Source organism: Mauremys reevesii, linkage group 14, assembly GCF_016161935.1.
Source record: "Mauremys reevesii isolate NIE-2019 linkage group 14, ASM1616193v1, whole genome shotgun sequence".
In the NCBI taxonomy this organism is placed as follows: Eukaryota; Metazoa; Chordata; order Testudines; family Geoemydidae; genus Mauremys; species Mauremys reevesii.
In genome coordinates this window covers 6,016,606-6,039,709 of record NC_052636.1, presented here as the reverse complement: position 1 = coordinate 6,039,709, position 23,104 = coordinate 6,016,606, and the positions used below count along the sequence as shown (strand labels likewise).

The following is a 23,104-nucleotide window of genomic DNA, read 5'->3' as shown; positions in this document are numbered from 1 at the left end:
CCTGTGTGCACTCAGGACAGAGCTCCGCCTGAAGCTTTTCCCACACTCAGAGCACATGTAGGGCAGCTCCTGTGTGGATTTTCTCATGTGCGATAAGGTGAGAGCTCCGCTGAAGCTTTTTCCCGCACTCATGGCACATGTAGCGTCTCTCTTCCAAGTTGATTCTGTTGCGTGGAATAAGGGCTGAGTGGCTACTGTAGTTTTCCTCTGGCCTCTGCTGAGTCTCACAGGCTTTTGTGTTTTCTGGGAGTGCACAACTCCTGAAAACATTCCCTTTGGATCTTCCTGATAACATCCAATCTGCATCTACTTGCACAGTGTCTTCCTGCTGGGGTTTTCCTCCTCGTTCTCACTCACCATCCCATTGCCGGATGGGAGACAGAGAGAATCCAGACATAGGTCACTCCTGTGCCTGAGAAAAGGAAATGTCAGAGAGAGGAATGGAAAAGGGATGAACAAACCAAAATATATGTGGGAGAGATCAAACCTATCAGGAGCTGATTTTCCCCAAACCCTTCCACAGAGAAGAGAGGAAGGCATCAGTTCTGGGTCCTCATTGCACCATAACTCTCAGGGAAAGTGAGATCAGGAGCGACCTGCTGCCAGTTGTCAGTCAGAATAGGAGGAAGCCATGAGTGACATCTGCCATAATGATTCCACATCTGCAGGAACAATCCTGACCTTGAAGAGCTCACAGGGTCTTTGTAGGGCATCCCAAATGTTTCCTGCATTCCTAAGCAGTTGTTGAGTTGTTTAACCAATTCCTCACCTGCGAAGGCAGCTCTCGGGAGCACTTCTTTCTCAGAGCCCTGGAGGTCCGGGACCCATGGTTCTTCCCCTCGTTCCAGCTGCGACATCACATCAGGTTTGGAAATTAGAAACCCTACTGCAGGCAAAGAAAACGAGGGAGGTCAGTGGAATTTGTGGGATACTTGTCACAAAGAATATTCCATAGTTTTAACCCCATCTCATTTTTAGACAGTAACATCTGTAGCCCTCAGGATTCATCTGCTTGCCTGCATAAATATCTCTTTTCTTGTAAGTACAGTATTGTGATAGGTTTATTAATTCATATTAAAAATACGTTTGGCTGTAATGCAAGAAACCTCCAGGACAAAAACCTGCATTTTAAGCTAAAGCAAAGTTAGCATAGCTATATCCTGTGCCCTTTTACCCAGAAAAGGAACTGTTTTTCCTATACCCAAATAAAGTGCCTACTCTTAGGTCTAAGACCCTTTACCTAGACCAATAGACGATGAAGAATAGCAAAGGGGATTTTTCAAAGTTGAAATCACAGACTTAACAAGTACCCCACAAGTGCGCAGATACCTGTCATCCATACGCACATACACACTAGCCTATGGAGTAAGCGTACCCTAACATTTCTATGGGGGAAGACTGAAATTTGGGCATAAGAGGAAGGATTTCTGGCATTTATTTCTATAAAAAGAGGTAACCTACCTCACTATGGTATCCCCACCCCCACCTCGACCTCCTCCTCCTTCTCTACACTTCACCATCTTCAACTACGTATTCATGCTATCCATCTACGACGGCTATTAACCAGTAATAGGCCGCACTTATTTTCTTTTCAAACCTTAAGTTCAAAAGGGACTCAGCTAAGCTTGGTCTCTCTAAACTTTATTTTAATTTGTGTATTAGATTATTTAGTTGAGCTAGAAAGTAAATTCCAAAGTAGCTTTGACAGCTCTTTACATTAGTTTCCTCTGCAAGAGCTGTGAAACCAGAACCGCCAGAGGCGAGGCCAACAGCAGTTTATCAAAACAGGGTGTGAATATTAACCAAAGTTTGCAGCACATAATATTGTATAATCATATGTATCTCCTGAATAACAGTAATACAATTGTAACTCTGTAATTCTACCTGTTTTACAATTTACTTACTATTTCATTGAGTTTAATAAAAAGTCGTTATGACTCTATCTGTCTCCGTGTGAGCTTCCTGTCATAACCCCGAAGGTCCCTTTATCAATTCTGTGGAACCTGAGTCGAAACACGAACTTTTATCTTCTGATCAAACAAACTGGCGAGCCTAAACCCATATTAATTAATATAAATGATTAAGTATTATTATTAATTAATTAAAATAATTACAATACAAATTAAATTATGTTGATAAATCAAATCAACATTACTAACACACCCCAAATAAGGCTATGCATCCCAAGGCCATCTTCCTTGGCTCAAAGTGGCAGGAGAGTTACTATTATAACAAATCATATTCACTACCTTAGTGCCTAAGGACCAACTAACAGTGGGTCCCCATTGTGCTAGGCAAAGTGCAAACAGAGAATAGTAGATGGCCCATGCCCTGAAGAATTTACAATCTAAATCAGGGGTAGGCAACCTGCGGCAGCGAGCTGATTTTCAGTGGCACTCACACTGCCTGGGTCCTGGCCCCTGGTCCGAGGGGGGGCTCTGCATTTTAATTTAATTTTAAATTAAGCTTCTTAAACATTTTAAAAACCTTATTTACTTTACATACAATAGTTTAGTTCTATATTATAGACTTATAGAAAGAGACCTTCTAAAAACGTTAAAATGTGTTACTGGCACACGGAACCTTGAATCAGAGTGAATAAATGAAGACTCGGCACAGCACTGCTGAAAGGTTGCCGACCCCTGATCTAAATACACAAGACAGACACAGAACGGGGGAAGGGCTAGAACCCACTGTTAGAATAGACATATTCAGGCCTGCCTGTAAAGCTTAGACTTTAAGAACTTAGGGGTATTTTTATCACTTTGTCTTTATACCCCTGTAACTAGCTAAGAATCAAAATCTCAGTCTGCCTGTGTCTGGGCCTTCTCTCACTGTGACAGTCTGAGGCCTTGTTCTTACGCTAAGGCCTTTGGCTAAGCAGCAAGGGCAGCCAAAAGCTGGGAAGCGAAGGGTCACATCCTCACATCCCAAACCAGTCACACTGAAATAAGGTGCTATTGGGCTGTTAGGAAGACGATCCTGTCCTGATAGTGCCCATCACCACCAGATAAAGAAACAGATCTTAAGATGGTTCAAGAAAACTTAGTTTGACAGCAGCCTGTCTGGCAAGAAATCCCTTCTCAATGCTTGTGGTTGTGAAACACTCATTTCTGTACTGTTTTATCTTTATGGCCACCACTTTTACCTTGTTAATCAGTCTGGTTCTCTAATTGTTTCTGTCTGCTGTATAATTAATTTTTCTAGGTGTAAGTTCATTAGGGCAGTGGAATATGCTTCCTTGGAAATAACCCCAATAAACATCGCATTATCTGTGCTTCAGACTTCTGGTCTTTTGCTGCTTGCTGTCTGCGTGACAAGAACCAGGGAAGTGGGAGGATGAAGGGAAAATACGCCACCTGATAACCAAGGAGGTGAGCCTTTAAGGAAGGTTTTAATACACTTTGGAACTGATCAGGGATTCCCTGAGGACTGATGAGGGTGATGGTAAATACACATTTAGATCCTTTTCTTGTTTTATAACTTTTCCCCATAAGGCTGAACCTCTGGCACTGTCATGGATCCATAGGATCTCTGCAATGCCCTGGCTTTTAAACAGTCCTTGGGAGGTGCCCTTGAGTGCACTAGACCCCCAAGGGCTCCCACTCTTCCACAAGGACAGGCCACTTAGCTTCAGCACCTGAGAATGAGCCACTTCCTCAGTGCCCTTCCTCCACACTCCTCTCCACTTCTTCCCATTACTCTCAGCCAGCACCACCTCCCGGCACCTTGGGAGCTTCTTGTGTTCCCTCTACGTCTCTCACTACCTCATCCCTCCCTGCTGCTTCTTAGCTCTAACCCTGCACACACCCTCCCCACGTCCTGGCACCCCAGAATTATCTACTCCCCCCTTCTCCTCCCTCCCACAGCTCTGTTCTCCCTTCACCCATGGGTCCTGAATGGCAACATTATACGCTCTCCTATCAAAAGAAGAGCTCATCTGACTGTCACACAAGCCATGCATGAGTCATACACCCATTTACTCAATTTAGAATTCTACAGGTGGCGTATTTTCCTCTTAAAATGAGGAAAAGGTATGAAAGCTGCAGTTATTAATGTATCCAATAAGGATACATACAATGCAATTTTAAAATGACTGACGGCACCAAAAAGGCACATGACAAAAATGATACTAGTGGGTGGGAGAGGGCAAGGAAACTTGTCAAAACTTGTGTGACAAATAAAGGTATAACGTTATCACTACTCAGGTTCTTTAGAGACCCCACAGTTTCTAATAACCCAGCGGACAGGACTCCTTACCCAGCGAGGTCACCGTCTCATAGTTCTCCTGCATGACATCCCTGTAGAGGGCTCTCTGAGCGGGGTCTAGCAGAGCCCCCTCTTCCCTGGTGAAATACACAGCCACCTCCTCGAAGGTCACCGGCCCCTGAAAGAGAAAGAGTCCAACACTCAGTACCTGCTGCCCCACTCACAACCCCACTGTTCACAGAACAGCAGCACCAGGGAAATGGAAGCTCCGGGAGGCACATGTTAACAGTCCCACCTCACCTTGCTTAGAGCAGCCAGGTGGCATCAGAAGGTGGAAAGAGAGAAACTTTGTGTCTCCCAGCTGACAGAGGGAGGCAGGGTCATCACATTTATCACATAGCTACTAACCAGAGCTTAATATAGGAGATGGGGCAGGCTCTGGACCCTGCTGGTGGCTCCCTGGTTGGAATCCCAACTCTCTCCAAATAAAATATATGGAAGAAAGGGGAAGTCAATAGTAAAGAATTTAAGTTCGAAGGTCAGAATTGTAGAAAGCTGGCAAGGGAAGCTATCAGAAATCAATGATTAACCAATGAAAATAAGAAGGAAGATTATAAAGTACAAAATTAATCCTAACAATGGTAGTGATAAATTACTAGATGGAAATGGCAGAATTATCAACAATCATGGAGAAGAGGTAAAAGTGTTCAATAAATATTTCTCTCCTGGATTTGGAGAAAAACAGATGATGTAACTCATATCATAAGATGTTGACGCTGACAGTCTTTCCATTTCAACAATAACTCACGAGGATGTTAAACAGCAGCTATTCAAGTTAGGTGTGTTTAAATCAGTGGGTCCAGATAACTAGAGTTTTGAAAGACCTGCTGGAGGAGCGTGGTGGACTGTTAATTTTAATTAGGACTTGGAACACTTGGGAAATTCCAGAAGACTGGAATAAAGCTAATGCTGTGCCAATATTTTAAAAAGTATAAAAGAGATGACGCAGCTAATTACAAGTGTGTCAGTCTGAAATCGATACTGGGCAAAAGAATGGAGCAGCTGATACTGGATTTCATTAATAAAGAAAGGAGAGTAATGTAATTAGTATCCATTAAAAAGGTTTAGACACAATAGATTCTATCAAACTAAGTGGATATCCTTATTGGATGAGATCAAAAGTTTGGTTGCAGCTAATAGTACTGATGTAATATACGTAGGCATATGAGTTGCTTCAGCACAATATTTTGACTAGAATGTACAAAATACACACGGCATACATTAAATAGATTAAAAACTGGGATTTTAAATAGGGAACCATGGTTGAGTGGATTTCTTTCTAGGGGGTTCCCGTAAGATTGGATCTTGGCCCTGTGCTATTTAACATTCTTATCCATGACCTGGAAGAGAATATAAAATCATCACCGATAACGTTTGCAGTTGCCACAAAGATCGGGGGTGGGGGTAACTAATGAAGTGTCAGTAGGTTCAGGCGCCAGCACTGGGAGTCTGGGAAGTTTTCCCAGCCCTGGCTGGAGGGTTATTTCCTGTTCCACAAAGAGGGCAAGTTCCATTCCCAACACCTGTGCCTTGACATTAGGAGCTATCTGACACTACAGTCCATATTCAGCATAGTGGCAGGATTATAATATGATTAGGACATGAGGCATTTTGTACAAGATGAGTCACGTGCGGTGTCATTGGAAAAGTTATGATTTGCTGAATACGATTATCCTACCTGTGTGCATGGATCATGTTTGTATCTGAAGTTATGGATATTGACTCTGTATCTGTCTTTCAAATGTGCTTACTCTGGGTAACACCCACAACGAGCCTTTCAGGTACAACAATGAAGAAGCCAGACAGTTCATGGCTCATCAACAAAGACAATGGACTGTGGAAGAGCTTAGCCTTCCTGTGAATGTGCCAGCCAGCCTATGAGTCACGGCTACTATGACTCAGCAGGGCACTCTAGGGCATGTGACCAGACCACATGACAATGAACTTCATTTTGGTACCTGTATTTTTCCACAAACCGGACTGGGAACTGAGTTTGGAACAAATGGTTCCTGCCCTATGGAAAAGCTACATAAGGTGAGGTGTGACATCATCTCTTGGCCTCATTCCCCACACACAAGAGAACTCCTGGCAGCACCTGAGCAACAAAGACTGAAGTGGGGGAAGTGCTGGTCCCAGGGTAAAGGGATTTCTAGGTTGTGTATGGAAACTTGGTGGACTATCATCAGTCAGGGTGAGAAATTGCTAATTCAAATTCTATCCAGATAGTATGTTAGGCTTAGTTTGAGTTTTTGGTTATATAAGTAATCTGCTTTGATCTGTTTGCTAACACTTATCGCTGGGAAATTGGCTGTTGTCTTCTCTCTCCTTGAGTGGCTCAGGTAAAGCGCTCAGGTAGCTTAGTTGGGTGCATGGCGCCACCTGCTGTCGTGTTGGGTGATAACAGGCCCTGGAGAGGCTGGATGAATCTCCAGCAAAGCAGTGTGAGAAGGGCCAGCCCACCTTGAGGGTTAGAGCAGCGGTCCCCAACCTTTTTGGCACTAGGGACCGGTTTCGTAGAAAAAAAAATTTCAGCGGACCTGCCCCCTATGTGACCCCACCCACTTCCTGCCCCCGACTGCCCGCCCCTCAGAATCCCCGACCCATCCTGCTCCTTGTCCCTCACCATCCCCAGAGACCCCCACCACCCTGGGACCCCACCCCTGCTCCCTGTCCCCTGACTGCCCCAACCCCTATCTCCCCGCCCCGCTGAGTCCTGACAGACCCCAGAACACCCACAATCCAACCCCGCATTCCCTCACCGCTCCCCAACCTCCGCCCCTCTCTGTGCCTTGACTGTCCCCAGGACTCCCTGCCCCTTAGCCAACCCCTGGCCCCAGCCTCTTACCCCGGCTCCCTCCTCACCTGGAGCCTCAGCGCCTCGCCCGACAGCTGCAGCGTGTCTCCGGCGGGCCTGAGCTCCGCCCTGCCCGAGCCACGTGGGAGGGGCGGGGCTGGGAGCTCCACGCCGAGCGGCGGCCGCTGCGCTCAGCCCGGGGCTTGCAGCCCCGCCCCCACACCACGCGGCTCTGAGGGGGCGGGGCTTAGGGATCCTGCCGGAGACATGCCGCTTGATGTGTTAGGGGTCGGTTCGCGGCCCGGTTCCTAACAGGCCGCGGACCGTGCACGTCCGCGCCCGGGGTTGGGGACCCCTGGGTTAGAGGGCACAGCGGTTCCCAGACTGCCCCTGGGGTGACAACCCATCACACCCTAAACTACACTAGTGTCAGCAGGTTTGTCACATCCTGTCCCCTCCTTTCTCCACCCAGGATATTTCCTGCCTCCCACCATCTCTAGCAGCTCCCACCAGTGGTGAGCTCCAGCTGGGTCGCATGAACCGGTTGTTAAATTTAGAAGCCTTTTAGAACCGGTTGTTCCAGGACAACTGGTTCTAAAAAGCTTTTAAATTTAACAAATGCTCGGGCAGTTGTCCACCCGGCCCCGGCCCCAGCTCACCTCCCCTTCTCCTCTGAAAGCTCCACCCTTCTTCTCCTCCCCTTTGAGGTTGTGGGGCTGGATAGGGTCGGGGCAGTCAGAGGGCAGGGTACAAGGGGGCTGAATGGGGGCAAGGGTCCCGGGGACAGTCAGGAATGAGCAGGGGTTGGATGAGGTGATGGGCGGCAGTCAGGGCCAGAGAGAAGGGGTGGTTGGATGGGGCAGAGGTTCCATGGGGACCTCAAGAAGGAGAGGAGGGGTTTGATGGGGCGGCCGGGGGCATTCAGGGGACGGGGGGGATGGGTCAGGGGTCCCCAGGGGGTGTCAAGGAGCATGGGGGGTTGGAAGGGGCACAACCCCTGGGGGGGCATGACCCCCTCGTGAGGTGAGGACAAGGGAACCTGTTGTTAATATTTTGGCAGCTCATCACTGGCTCCCACCCTCCTGTACATTTGCTGCTTCTTTCCCTCCAAGCAGAACCCACCACCAGCTCCCTGAGAATCCCTTACCTGAGCCAGCTCCATTGCAGCCATTTCCTTCCCCCTGGGAGGAGGGGATGATTTGGGGAGAAACGTGGACGTTATTCTGTAGCCTGCTAGGGCGAGAAAGGCAATGTGAGAGAATTCAGACAGGGTTTCTGTCCTTTCCACATGTCGATTCCCCCCAGCATTGTTCCCTGCTAATGGACATTCTAGGTTCTGCCACACTGTGAAGCACAGAGTGACCTTATCCCAGTACAGGCCTAGCCCCCTCCCACCAGGGTGTAGCCCTCTGACACATGATGAAACCCTCCCAGGAGCAGAGTCTCTCTTACACTTATCAAGTTTGCGGGCGATACCAAGCTGGGAGGGGTTGCAAGGACTTTGGAGGATAGAACTGAAATTCAAAATCATCTGGAGAAACTGGAGAAATGGTCTGAAGTAAATAGGATGAAATTCAATAAGAACAAATCCAAAGTACTTCATTTAGGAAGGAACACTCAGTGGCACACATACAAAATGGGAAATGACGGCTTAGGAAGGAGCACTGCGAAAGGGATCTGGGGGTCGTAGTGGATCACAAGCGAAATAGGAGTCAACAGTGTTGCAAAAAAGCAAGTATCATTTTGGGAAGTATTAGCAGGAGTATTGTAAGCAAGACACGAGAAGAAATTCTTCCGCTCTACTCCACGCTGATTAGGTCTCAACTGGAGTAATGTGTCCAGTTCTGGGGGCCACATTTCAAGAAAGATGTGGACAAATTGGAGAAAGTCCAGAGAAGGGCAACAAAAATGATTAAAGATCTAGAAAACATCACCTCTGAGGGAAGATTGAAAAAACTGGGGAAGACTCAGAGGACATGACCATAGGACAAGAAGCAATGGATTTAAGGCAGTTTAGGATGGAGATTAGGAAAAAACTCCTAACTGTCAGAGTGGTTAAGCACTGGAATAAATTGCCCAGGAGGTTGTGGAATCTCCATCACTGGGGATATTTAAGAGCAGGCTGGACAAACACCTGTCAGAGATTGTCTAGATAATACTGAGTTCTGCCTTGAGGGCAGGGGACTGGCCTAGATGACCTCTCGAGGCCCCTTCCAGTTCTATGATTCTAAGAACCAAAGGCCAGAGAAGAGCAGAATCAAAGGAGTCACTCTGGGGATTCTCCTGTCACTGTCCCCAAGGCAGCTCTCTCAAGTTAACTGTTGTTGGATGCTCCAGCCTTTATCCAGTCTCTCCTGGCAGTGCCCCCTTCATGGGCTGGGCCTAGTTTTAGCTTTTGGGAAGTGTGACCCTGGGGGTGCTGAGACTGGGCCTTCTTGCCGCAGCATATCTTGTTCCTTTCTGTGGCTCCCCAGTGAGTCCAAATGAGTAGATACTCCTCATACAGACTGTGAACATAAGAAGGGCCCACTGCATCAGAGCAATGGTCCATCTAGCTCAGTGGCCAATGCCAGGTGCCCCAGAGGAATGAACAGAACAGGTAACCATCAAATGATCCATCCCCTGTCACCCATTCCCAGCTTCTGGCAAACAGAGACGAGAGACACCATCCCTGCCCAGCCTGCCTGTGACACTGGCAGATGAGGTGTTAGCTCTTACACAAGCCTCTATGTCTTAATTGAACATGGACAAACACACAGTGGAATCGGTCTGACTCAACTGTGTTAGTATTGTTAAAACAGGTATTAGGATTCTAAGAACATGTTTAGACTTTATTGAGTGCTTGTGAGTTGCTGCCTGTGTTAATATCTGACTAGTTGCATTGTGAGCCTCTGTGGCTCTGTAAATCACCAGACAGGAGAGAGACTTTACCTAGGTGAAGTGCTGATTGACAGCCGAATGCATTACACCCTGCCTGGCAGGAAAGGTCCATCCACATCAGAGAGACTATTATGGGATGTTAAAGACAAAAGACTGTTGTGCTCTTGCCTTCCCATTAGCTGAGTTTCCAGCTCAGAGCACATGGCAGGAAGGGGATGAAAAACCTCATACAGAAGGAACTGATTATCTGTATGCTGCTTGGACTCTGGGGCAAAGTTCCTAGGCATAAGCACGAGATCCCCAGCTGCTTAGCCTGGGTTAGTCCTAAAGAATATGCAGAGCTTGCTTATTATAGAAGCTTCTATTACCTTTGAAATTTAAGACTGTAATTTGTCTGCATCTGGATGATTAGCTGCTGTGACAGGGCAAGGCCAGCTGGCTATAGGAAAGTAGTGAGAAACACGTATGTTAGCCCCAGGCTAAACAAATCCCTGTTACCATGGTAACCAAATGACAGTTGCTCCAGGTTAATCAAGACACCTGGGGCCAATTAACATCCTTCCAGAAAGCCCTGGAGACAGCTAGGTTGATGGGGACCCCTGAAGCCAATCAGGGGCTGGCTGAAACTAGTTAAAGAGCTCCCAGATAGGCAGGTGGGTGTGCAGAACAGGAGCTGTGGGAGCGACTGATCAGTACACACCAGATCAGGCACAAGGAAGGAACATAAGAACATAAGAAAGGCCGTACCGGGTCAGACCAAAGGTCCATCTAGCCCAGTATCTGTCTACCGACAGTGGCCAATGCCAGGTGCCCCTGAGGGAGTGAACCTAACAGGCAATGATCAAATGATCTCTCTCCTGCCATCCATCTCCATCCTCTGACGAACAGAGGCTAGGGACACCATTCTTACCCATCCTGGCTAATAGCCATTTATGGACTTAGCCACCATGAATTTATCCAGTCCCCTTTTAAACATTGTTATAGTCCTAGCCTTCACAACCTCCTCAGGTAAGGAGTTCCACAAGTTGACTGTGCGCTGCGTGAAGAAGAACTTCCTTTTATTTGTTTTAAACCTGCTGCCTATTAATTTCATTTGGTGACCCCTAGTTCTTATATTATGTGAATAAGTAAATAACTTTTCCTTATCCACTTTCTCAACATCACTCATGATTTTATATACCTCTATCATGTCCCCCCTTAGTCTTCTCTTTTCCAAACTGAAGAGTCCTAGCCTCTTTAATCTTTCCTCATATGGGACCTTCTCTAAACCCCTAATCATTTTAGTTGCTCTTTTCTGAACCTTTTCTAGTGCTAGAATATCTTTTTTGAGGTGAGGAGACCACATCTGTACACAGTATTCGAGATGTGGGCGTACCATGGATTTATATAAGGGCAATAATATATTCTCAGTCTTATTCTCTATCCCCTTTTTAATGATTCCTAACATCCTGTTTGCTTTTTTGACCGCCTCTGCACACTGCGTGGACATCTTCAGAGAACTATCCACGATAACTCCAAGATCTTTTTCCTGACTCGTTGTAGCTAAATTAGCCCCCATCATGTTGTATGTATAGTTGGGGTTATTTTTTCCAATGTGCATTACTTTACATTTATCCACATTAAATTTCATTTGCCATTTTGTTGCCCAATCACTTAGTTTTGTGAGATCTTTTTGAAGTTCTTCACAATCTGCTTTGGTCTTAACTATCTTGAGCAGTTTAGTATCATCTGCAAACTTTGCCACCTCACTGTTACCTCAGGAAGCCCTGAGGTAAGGGTGAAGTGGAGCCTGAGGAAGTGGGGGTGCTGTGGGGAAGTAGAACAGGGAATTGTATGTGTCCTGTTTCTAAAAGGTCAGATACCACAGCTGATACTATTAGGGTCCCTGGGCTGGAGCCTAGAGTAGAGGGGGGTCCTGGGCTCCCCCCTTTGCTGCCCTGATTAATCACTGAGACTGGGAGACAACAGAGACTGTGCAAGGGAGGGAAGCTTTGCCTCCCCTCTCTCGCTGGCTTACGATGAAAATGGCTCAGTGGGCTGTGACCCTTGTCCCTAAAGAGAAGGGCTACGTGGAGGGTCACAGTGAGCCTCTGAGGCTAGCGAAATCCACCAGGAAATGCAGGGCCCATGGAGACAAGGACAGAGCTTTGTCACACTGCGTTAACTTTGTAAACAACTCTCATTTCCTTTCAAATAAATCTTAATACAGGTTGTGACAGGACTGGCTACAAGTGTTGTCTTTGTTGGGAGATCTAAGAGTCATTTGACCTAAGGAAGTGACTGGTCCTTCGGGCCTGGCAGTAACCTGAACGTTGCTGTGACTCGTGGGGTAAGGCAGTGGTTCTCAACCATGAGTCTGGGGCCCCTGAAGTCATGAGCAGCTTTCAGGGGCTGCCAAGGCCGGCATTAGACTCGCTGAGGCCCAGGGCAGAAAGCTGCAGTCCCAGCGCATGGGGCTGAAGTCTGGGCCCCTGAGCCCCACCCCCCCGGGCTGAAGCAATGTAGCTTTGTGGGGGTCTGGGACCCCAGGAAGTTGCCCTGTTTGCTACCCTAACACCAGCCCTGGCTGTGATGTTATTAATATAACCTGTGACTGTATAGTTCATTGGTGCAACCACTTATATATTTGCAGCAAATGTTGTACAACGGTTGTCGTGTAAGGTGTCTATGAAAAGGTTATAATTTGCTCCTGATGATGATACTACCTGTGTGGGCGTATCATTTTTGCAGTTAAAGTTATGAATATTGGCTACGTTCTTGTACATCAGTGTGTTTTGATTCTGAAGTAGCCTTAGTAAAGCATTAGATCAGCTTCTTCAGAAAGGAATTTGCAAATCAAGTGCCCAATCAAGAAACACTTAAAGGACCTTGGGGAAACTCCAATCCACATACCCTGGTGGGCCGGGCCAGTTTCTTTACTTGCCACGTCCACGGGTCGGCTGATTGCAGCTCCCACTGGCGCGGTCTGCCGTCGCAGGCCAATGGGAGATGCAGGAAGCGGCGCAGGCTGAAGGATGTGCTGCCTGCCACTTCCGCTGCCTCCATTGGTCTGGAGTGACAAACTGTGGCTAGTGGGAGCCGCGATCGGGCAAACCTGCCAACATCGCAGGTAAACAAACTGTCCCAGCCTGCCAGGGTGCTTACTCTGGTGAGCCGCATGCCAAAGGTTGCTGATCCCTGAGCTAAAATATTTAAGAGACAAGTCAGTTGAAAATATAGTGGTGCAAGAACAAAGTAACATCGCTTCCCATTGTTACTCAGCTTCTAGCTGCTGGAGGCTGCAATCCCCTGTCATTAACAGGGTTATTGGGCTGAAATCTCCCCACTGCCAGTCAGAGACAGACACGTACCTGTATCGCTCCCCAGCTCCCGTCGCAGCGTCTCTAGGGAAGGAGAAGACGGGAGAGGTGAGAATTCAGGCCCTCACATTCATGGAGAAACCCCCATTGCTTATTAATGGAACTGCTGTTAACGACGAGATGGTGACAGAGATCAGAGGCCGATAACGCAGCCGCTGCAGACAGAGCCAGCCCCACAGGGCTGTTCCATGGGGAAGGGCGACTCGCTGAGCTGGGCTGTGAGATAGTGCCCAGGATCAGTGACATCACTAGAGTCCCTGACTCCTTCCCAGGGCGCAGGTCGCTCTAACCAGAGGAGACGCCACCCCCAGACTCCAACTCACCTTTGAATCCCAGCAGCACCTCCTGCAACATGGCACTTTTCAGAGAGAAATCGCTGAGTCTCTTCTCCAGCTCCGCAAATGACGGCTCTGGCTTCCGAAACGTCCCGTCCTCCCTGCTGGGGAAAGGAGGGGTGAGAAATAGGCCTGAGCCCCAGACCCTGAGCCCAGCAACCCCCAAACTTCACAAAACCTGGATCTGAGCTTTGTAGCCTGAGATAGTCAATGTCAGGGTGAGTCACCTCAGCCCTGTGCTCCCCAGAGGCGGGAAGAGGGGAGACACTCGAGCAAGGAACGGAGACATTGTTCAGGGGCTTTCTCAGAGACGCTCTGGTTCTGTGGGGGGCAGAGCCACCCCCTACGCTGGGTTACTGCAGGAACAAGGGGCACCAGCACGGGGATCATGTGGAAAGGGAGGAGACACAGACCAAAGAGTGGGCAGGTCCTACATGCTGACAGTGGCCACAGACAGAGCCTAGGGCTCCAGCAGGGAATGAACGTGGGCCCTTTAATGCCAAAACCCCCCAACCCTTCAGCTGAAGCAGTAACGCTGGGGCGTCCAGCTCCTTTGGCAGAGAGGGCCACAGTGCCCTGTCTGTTACGGCCAGTGGCCAGGGCATCAGGTTAGGACTCTGTGCCCTGCTCCAGTCACAGCAGAACACCCACTGCTCTCCATGGGACACCCACGTACGAAGAACAAGGGGGGAATCTGCCCTTCGCATGGGAAATAAAATTTTAGTTCTTTGCCTGTCACGTTCCGTGTCACTCAGGAGGAAAACAGCCCCTTCCTGGACACCCTGTAGGGCCCTGCTGGTTCTTCCCTGTGTTTCCCTGCCTTTCCCACCCTCCTTTCCCCATTTTTCTCTCGCTTCCTTGTTGTTGTCTCTCCTCTGTTCTTCCCTCCCTACAGCAACCCCCTATTCCCACCCCACAAAGGCTTCACTCCCACCCTCTCCCCATTCCACCTGCTCGAGTGATCAGCCAGGAAACACTCCTGCCATTTCAGCTGACACCCCAATGACATTAACAGGGGACAGGAGAGTTCACGCTCTCAGAGCTACGGCTTCAGGCTGCTGGCAGCCCCAGCAAGGCAACACTGTCTCTGTTTACACTGGGGAGGTGCTGCGGGCTGGCAACTCACTTTAACAAATGTGAAAGCTGAGATTCTGCGCCCTCTGAGTACGTGACGCGGCCACGTCAGTCCAGGAGACAGGCCTGGTCTGTCCCATCGGCCCTGGGTCTAGCAGCCCTGCTGTGACCTCATGAGCGACCAGACAGTAACCGGCTCGTCTCCTACCCGAGTCAGCCACTAGGGGAGACAGAATCACACGCTCCCAGGGCAGGGGGCAGCTTCCTACTCAGTGCAGGTATCAAACCTAACGGCCCATGAGGGGGAGCGAAATGGAGCCCAGAACTTACCTGCCCCCAGTGCTCCCAGCACCCTACAAAGGAGAGAAAGAGGAGGCCGTCAGGGGGAGTGTCCCTGGGTGGGGAGGCCTCCTGCTCTGCAGGGGTCACCATTGAGGCCTCGGGCAGTAGGGGAATTTCAGATTTACATTCCCAGAGCTGCTGCCCCCCAATCAGGGACTTTCCCCTACGCAGCCCCAGCAATCCCTGCGGGCAGGTCCCACTGTGGAAATCTTCTCCCCAGGCACTTTACAGGCAGAAGATATTTCTCTGCATTGAGAATCAAATTCCCCCCAGGGCTGAGAGACCCAGAAGGCCCCTGGCCCCACTAAACCCATTAACCTGCAGTGACAGGGGCCTTGAGCCTGGCTCGGGACCTCAGCATGGTGGGGGAGGGGATTTCACCCTCCAAGTGCAAATGCAGAGAGACATTTCCAGGAGAGAAGGTCTTGGGGCTGCAGCATCCAGGACTCCCAGGGCCCATCCCTGGCGCCGCTGCCAGACTCACTGGGTGACCTTGGGCAGGGCTCTGCCCCTCCCTCTGCCTCACTTTCCCCATTTGTCCCATAGGGATAATGCCCCTGACCCCACTCTGTAAAGGGCTTTGGGGTCTAGGGCTCAGAAGCGCCTAGAGATTGCGTGCTGATCATTGCAATGACAGCCTGACCTGCAGGGGTTGGCTCAGCGGCTGCTGCCCCTTCTCTCCTCCCCTCTCGCTGAGCAGAGAAATCTGCCAGGACAGGCTGCAGACGCCCTCATCCCTTCTCTGGACAATGGCTCCCTCCAGCTCCTCCAGCCGGGCCAGCAGCCGCTGCTCCTGCTCCTCCAGAAACCCTCGCAGCTCCTGCCACTCCCAGACGATCTTCTGCCTCTCGGCTGCCGTCTGTTTCTGCAACAGGAGAGGCGGCTCAGTAACAGGGGAACATAGAACATATGAATGGCCAGACTGGATCAGACCAAGGCCCATCTAGCCCGGTATCCTGTCTTCTGACAGTGGCCAATGCCAGGTGCCTCAGAGGAATGAACAGAACAGGGAATCAAGTGATTCATCCCCTGTTGCCCATTCCCAGCTTCTGGCAAACAGAGGCTAGGGACACCATCCCACTCATCCTAGCTAATAGCCCCTAAGGGACCTGTCCTCCATGCACTTCTCTAGTTCTTTTTAGAACCCTGTTAGTGTCTTGGCCTTTACAGCATCCCCTGGCAAGGGGTTCCCCAGGTTGACTGTGTGAAGAAACACTCCCAACCAACAGGGCCCATCCTGCCCTTCAGTACAGGTTGGTTGGGTGAAGAAATACTTCCTTTTGTTTGTTTTAAACCTGCTGCCTATTCATTTCACTGGATGACCCCTAGTTCTTGTGTTATGAGGAGGAAATAACACTTCCTTATTTACTTTCGCCACACAAGTCATGATTTTATAGACCTCTACCATATCCCCCCTTAGTCGTCTCTTCTCCAAGATTAACAGTCTCAGGCTTTGTCTACACTGGCACTTCTCTCCTGCCGACAAACAGCAGGTACACTGCGCACCTGGCAGCATTTATCCCGGGAAGGGAGGAGGGATCAGGACCGGGGTGAGCTGTACATCACCTACAGGAGGGACACTTCTCTCCAAAACCTCATCAACTTGCACTGAGAAATCCTCCATCTCTGCAGCCCACATTTCATCTCCTTCCTCCTCATCCCCCAGGAGCTAGAAAGGATCCTGGTCACTGTGACATCCAGACAGCCTGTGGGCAGGGGCTCTGGGCTAACACAGACTGACTCTCTCCTGCCCAGCAGCCTCCTGCATCCTAAGGGCATCATGTTACCCCCATGTCTGACCCTGCAGGCTCCCTGGGCTCCAGTGGGGATGGGTCCCTGGCTGAGGCTGGCAGCGTGGGCCCTGCACTCACCATGTCATTCTTATGCCAGGCAAACCTAAGTGGCGGGGGGCTCTGGGCACCTACCAGCAGCTCCTCGCTCTGCCGCTCCTCCTCGGCTTTGGCTGCTTCTCTCTCTTTTCCCAGAGGGGCCAGATGCTTTTGTGGGGCCTCCTGGAAGAAGCAGAGGAAGGAGGGTTAGAAACTGCTGCAAACATCCCAGCTGCCAGATTTCAGGGCCCGTCCTGCCCTGCAGAGGCCTGTGCAGGGTCCCTGGGACTCAGACTGAGAGGAGCTGGTGAAACAGGGAGCAGCTTTTCCAGAGGAAACGCAGGGCCCCAGTCTGCAGTGACAGGGTGCAGCCCAACCCCAGCTCCCCGGGGCCTCACCCACATCCCAAGCAGCCAACTTCAGACAGTCCCCCACTTTCCCCCGCGCCAGCCCCCCACGCTCCTGCAGGGCCAGATCGGAACATGGAGCCCCGGAAACATCCCCAGCCTGACCCCCAGCACACCCCAAACTCCCAGCTCCCCCAGCCCCCAGCCGCTCCCCCCCAGCGCACCCCAAACTCCCAGCTCCCAGCTCCCCCACAGCCCCATCCCCAACCGCTCCCCCCAGCGCACCCCAAACTCCCAGCTCCCCCACAGCCCCATCCCCAACCGCTCCCCCAGCGCACCCCCAACTCCCAGCTCCCCTAGCCCCAGCGCACCCCAAACTCCCAGCTCCCCACAACCCCATCCCCAGCCGCTCCCCACAGCCCTGGACCCCCAGTGCACTCCCAGCTCGCCCACAACCCCATCCCCAGCCGCCCCCGCCAGGCTCTGACACCCCAGATCCGCCCCGGGCCCAGCCTGGGCTCTGAGCTCTGCAGCCGAGCCGCGCTCCGGCCCCTCCTGCAGCTCCCGGCCCAGCCACACCCGGGCTCCATCGCCCGGGCAGCCCCGCTCCGGCCACGCGGGCTTGGGGACCCGCCCTGGGCAGGGGCGAACCAGGCAGCCGGGCCCGGCCCCAGCAGGAGCTTGTCCGCCCCACGCGTGTCCTGCCTCCAGCCCCACCGCGCTGCCCGTGGGCTGCAGGGCTGGAGCAGCCCCCGCTGCGCTCCCGGCCATGGCCCGCTGCCGCACAAAGGGGCGGGCGGGGCCGAAGGGCGGCTCCTCCCAGGCCTGGGCCTGGCCCCACCCCGGGCCCCACGAAGGGGATGGGACACGCGGGACCCGCCTCAGCCCAGAGGCAGGGCCCCCAGGGAAGCGGGGCGGGGCAGGGGCTGCTGAACCATCAGACTCAGGAGCCCCCGGGCAGCGTATTAACGCGCCTCCCGCAGCCATGAGCCGCTCCCGGGCACTGCGCATGCTCAGTGACAGCCGCTGAAGCCGCTGCCCTTCCCCCTGCCCATATCAGCTCAACATTCTGCTCGTTCCAGGGGCTGGAGCAGGGCGGGGAGAGTGACAGGGGGCGGGACTTGCCCGGCCGGGGGGTCAGGCAGCTGGAGGCAGGGGCAGGAGAGGGGCTAAGGGACAAAACCAGGGCTGGGGGGAGGAGCAGGAGTGAAGCCCAGGAGTGAGGCTCTGGCAGAGGGTGACTAAGGGCAAAACCCAGCACAGGCGGGGCACAGGGGGCAGCAGTGACCCCAGTGTTTGCAAAAACGGTGGGGGGCAAAGCAGGTTTTATTTTAATTTCCCCTCTCACAGACAGCACCGCTCGGCAGGGGCTTCCCAGGGCTGGTTCTTACAGACACAGGCATCCCCCTGTCTAGGCAGTGCAGCTCCCCTCTGTCTGATCCAACCTACGGAGGCTCTGTCTGCACTACACAGTTCAGGGCGCTGCGGTGGGTGCCGGTGCGCCTGGTAATCCACCTCCACGAGGGGATTCGCTCTGAGCACTGGGAGCCGAGCCTGTCCACGCTAGCGCTTTAAAGCGCTGAAACTTGCTGCGCTCGGGATGTGTGTGTGTGATTTTTCACACCCCTGAGCCAGCAAGTTCGAGCGCTTTAGCTTGCCAGTATAGATAATCCCTGAGACTTAATTCAGTAAAACATTTTACACAGATCCCCTCAGAAACAAAGAATCCCTTCTCACTGTATCTGAATGCACAGAGTCTCCAATCAGTTTCCTAAGTTGTTTTATCTGCTGCTGGGATAACCTGAATTCCCTGAATTTTTAAATTTAATTTTTTCTTCTCATTTTAGAGCTGACAGAATTTCTGGCCTAGTGTCAAAACTTTGTTTTGAGTCAATCCACCACTGGGGATTGCATTTTTGCAACTGTTATTTTGCCTCAGTCTAGCCCTTAGTGTTTTTCCAAATGCCGTTGTGTACAGCTTGATTCTCAAATATTCAATAAAGGCAGGATACTATCGCCTATAATGTCTTTCTCCCTGGAAAAAAAATCTATTGTAATTTTTGCAGAAAATTAGAACTGCCAACATGGGTCAGACCAATAGTCCGCCTAATCTAGTATCCTGTCTTGTGGCAGTGGCCAATGCCAGGTGCTTCTAAGGGAATGATCAGACCAGGCAATGACTCAGTGAACCATCCCATTGCCCACTCCCAGCATCTGGCAATCAAAGGACGGTTTAGGGACATGCAGAGCATGGGCCTGCATCCCTGATGATCTTGGCTAATAGCCAGTCTACTTATCCTGAGGGAATTATCTAATTCTTTGTTCAACCCATTCATAGTTTTGCCTTTCAAAATATAATGAAACACATCTACAACCCCAAGATACCTTGAAAACCACAAGAATTCTAAAATCACGAGTTATACACCCTTGAGTCAAGACATTGTAATAAATAAATGAGATCTTTTTTGTGCCTCTTTGTTCCTGAGCCTGTAGGGTGCAGTAAGGCCAGTTCCAATGCCTTGAGCCGAAACATCTGAATGAATCTTTGTCTACCCCAGACTGTTCCTGTTACCTCTCCCAAACATTTAATATACCTAAGGCCATATCTACACTTTAAGGGTGGGTTAACTCAAGTTATGTCAGCACAGAGTCACTACGGTTTCTATGCCACGTATTAGGAGGTAGCCGTGTTAGTCTGTATCCACAAAAACAACAAGGAGTCCGGTGGCACCTTATATGTTAGTCTTTAAGGTGCCACGGACTCCTTGTTGTTTTCTGATTACTATGTCACTGGTGCGCATGCCTCCTGGACTCCTTGCCTCAGCCGTCAGGGTACTCACCAGAACCACTTGTATAGATTCAGAGTGAGGTGCACCATGAATAGATCTCCCACTGTCCACCCACTGCATTTTGGGACACTTTGGTTTGGCAGTGTATGCTGGGTACCAAACAGCTTAGTCAGGGGTGGTTGCGGCCATGGGATCCAACTTCTTAGAACGCACTGTTAACTAGCCACTAATGTTATATGTGTCCCCTACATAAACGTATACATAATGTTTACACCGTATTTTCTAAACCCACAAATCTGCCTGGCCCTCCTCACTGTCTGCCATCTCACACAGAACCATGGAGCTTGCATGGCTCTGCACTATTGTCATGGCGTTTGCACCCAAAGGTGCATGCTCCTTTCCTATTGCAGATCAGCAAACATACATTATACTCTACAGTCTTTATGAAAATATGCTTATGATCTGGATATGACATAGCTAATATATACTTTATGCAAGATGGCTGATGTGAGGTATCATTGCAAAACTTAAGACCTATTGACTGTGTTAATCCAACCTGTATGCATGTAACGTTTGTACCTGAGGCTAGAAATATTAACCATGTCTCTGTATTTCAAAGGTGCTCTGTTGGAGGAGGCCAGACAATGTTAGTGGCTTATTGAAGGAATGCACAAAGACATAAAGCTTACCCCAGTGTGGAAGCCAGTAAATAATTAACAAGGTTTTGAAGAGATCTTAATGAATGTTAGTTAGCATGAGTTAGGTTAACTGTGACCCTGGTGACGTGAGGAAGCAAGATAATGTAAGACAGAGTGAATTGTGTGAAAGTTATTACGACCTTGCAATGTGCAGTCTTGCAGTCTTGTTTTTCTAGTGAGATAGCAGAAAAGCTTATGTATAAACAAAATGTATTTGTTGCTTTTTACTGTCTGTATTATTGCTAGAAATTGTCTGAAACAACGGTATAAAGGTTTGATGTAATTGTTTACCAGTTGAGAGACCTGTCCAGGACCCTGTGTCCTATGGCACTCTCTCCCTCCATGGTAATTACTGGAGAAATAATAAAGAATTTGATTTTGCTGCACCCAAACAAAAAGTGAGAACTGAGTTTTTCTTCGACAATTTGGGGGCTCGTCCAGGATGGCAACGCATGCGGACCCACAGACAACTACTACGGATCATTCCCCTTCGAACCCCATGGCGCCACATGAGAGGTATGAGACCTTTTGAAATCTCTATTGGGGTATCGGAGGAGGACTGTCCCTGAGGACGTCTGTCTCTCTGTTGGGCTCACGCCATCTGAACTTATTGACTGTGCAGCAGGATCAGATGCAAAGTGGTATTGGGGAGAGGCCCCAATAAGGTTAGTTTATAGCAGTACTGGGAACTGCTGAGTTGGCCAAGGAAATGCATAAGGTAATGCATAAGGTAATGCATAAGGTAATGCATAGGTAAATGCATTAGAATGCACCGGTGCTGAGGGGTTTTTACCGCCTCAAGAGGGGTTGTCATACCGCCTCATGGTATTGGTCCGGACCAGGTAAAGATGCATCATGGTTTAAAAAAAAAAAAAAAAAAAAGATAAAAAGGTTAAAAAGAAAAAGAAAAAGGAAGAAAAGGAGGCCTTGGTGTGTGTGTGTGTACACCAGTGTGAGTGGCTGTTACCGGGCTAGCCCGGTAACTAGTGGATCTTTAGGAGATCCGACCCACGGTGGGCTGACTCATCCTGGCATAGTCCGGCGAGGAAGCTGCCTGGGTCTAGGGGTGTGTGAACCCATCTTCCCTCCCCTTTCCCTTCTGTGTGGGCTACTGACAGTCTGATCATCTCCTTGGTTTTTGAGCCGCTAGCACGGACAGGACACCCTCTCTGTGTGTGTAAGTGGAAAATGGGTAAGGGACTGTCTAAATATTCCACCTCACCCCCTAAGGGTGCCCCAGCATATTACATGTACGTACATTATGGTCCTAAAACCTGCAGGTATTTAAATGATTGGAATCTGTATTCGCGTGAAAATTCATTTAAACAATGCCCATTAGAAGGTACCTTCAATCTAGATAAGATCATATATCTCAGTGGAGCTTTAATCACAGAGAAAAACCTCTGACACAGTGTGAGCAATTTGTCTAGGAACGGGTTAATTTGAAATTCGGCTTAGCCCTGAGATAAAGGAGAAGTTGTTTTGTCTTCAAGGTCATGAATTAGTGCGGACTATGCTAAGTGCAAAGGAAAACTGCTTTCAGCCCCAGCTGCTTGTGGAAAATAGAGGCACTACAAGTTACAGAATTGGAATTATATTTGCAAAGCTTAACTTCCCAGTGAGACATGTGTGAGTATTAAAGTGGTTTAAGGCTTGGGGCATTCATATTTTTCCCGAGTGATGTGGGAGCATTCCCAACACTCTCCATTGTTGTTTTATTATTTTTAATGAAGCTTTAAAATTTGATTATATGCTCTGTTGGTCTGATCACCTGACATGAGGGATAAATTAGTAACAGGAATTTGTCACAGTTTGGTGAGCAATTAAGATTGGGGAGCAATGCAGAATTTACACCATCTATCTGTTTTACCCTTGTTAGTTTATGTTTGCTTTGTTTGGTACTGTTGGTGTTAGGTGTTAAGAATAGCATGATTATAGGTGAGCTCTAATAGAATAAGGAAATACTATTTGGTTTTGGTGCACTATTTAGCTTTGGCTCTGTTTTGTTTAACCGGTTACTGATGTTTTTCTGCTCTGTTCATTTGGGCGTTAGGTGTGTGAGCGGAACTGAACTTCTCGTTCGTAATTCCTCAGGGTGGAAGCCATGTGTGCGATGAAGCTCTGAGGTTGTCCTGATATTTTTACAGTCCCGCCCCCCCCCCCCCCCGTAGCGGACAATATAATAGAAGTAGAAAAGTTTGGCTTAGACTGTAATTTTCTTTGCTTTTTGTGTAATTTTCTTTTCTGTTTAAGTGTCAGCAGACAAATGGGTGGGTCTCTGGATAGACCCCAACTGTGTGCAACAGGAACCTCTGAACGCTAGTGTTATACAATGGGGACTACTTGAGCAGGATCAAATACCCGCACACAGTGGGTGCTGTTTTGTTG

At 49.6% G+C, this 23,104-nt stretch overlaps 1 pseudogene; it reads left to right on the top strand.

Moving 5' to 3' along the window:
• The window catches only part of LOC120381421, a 429,094-nt pseudogene that overhangs the window by 237,314 nt on the left and 168,676 nt on the right, over positions 1-23,104 (top strand).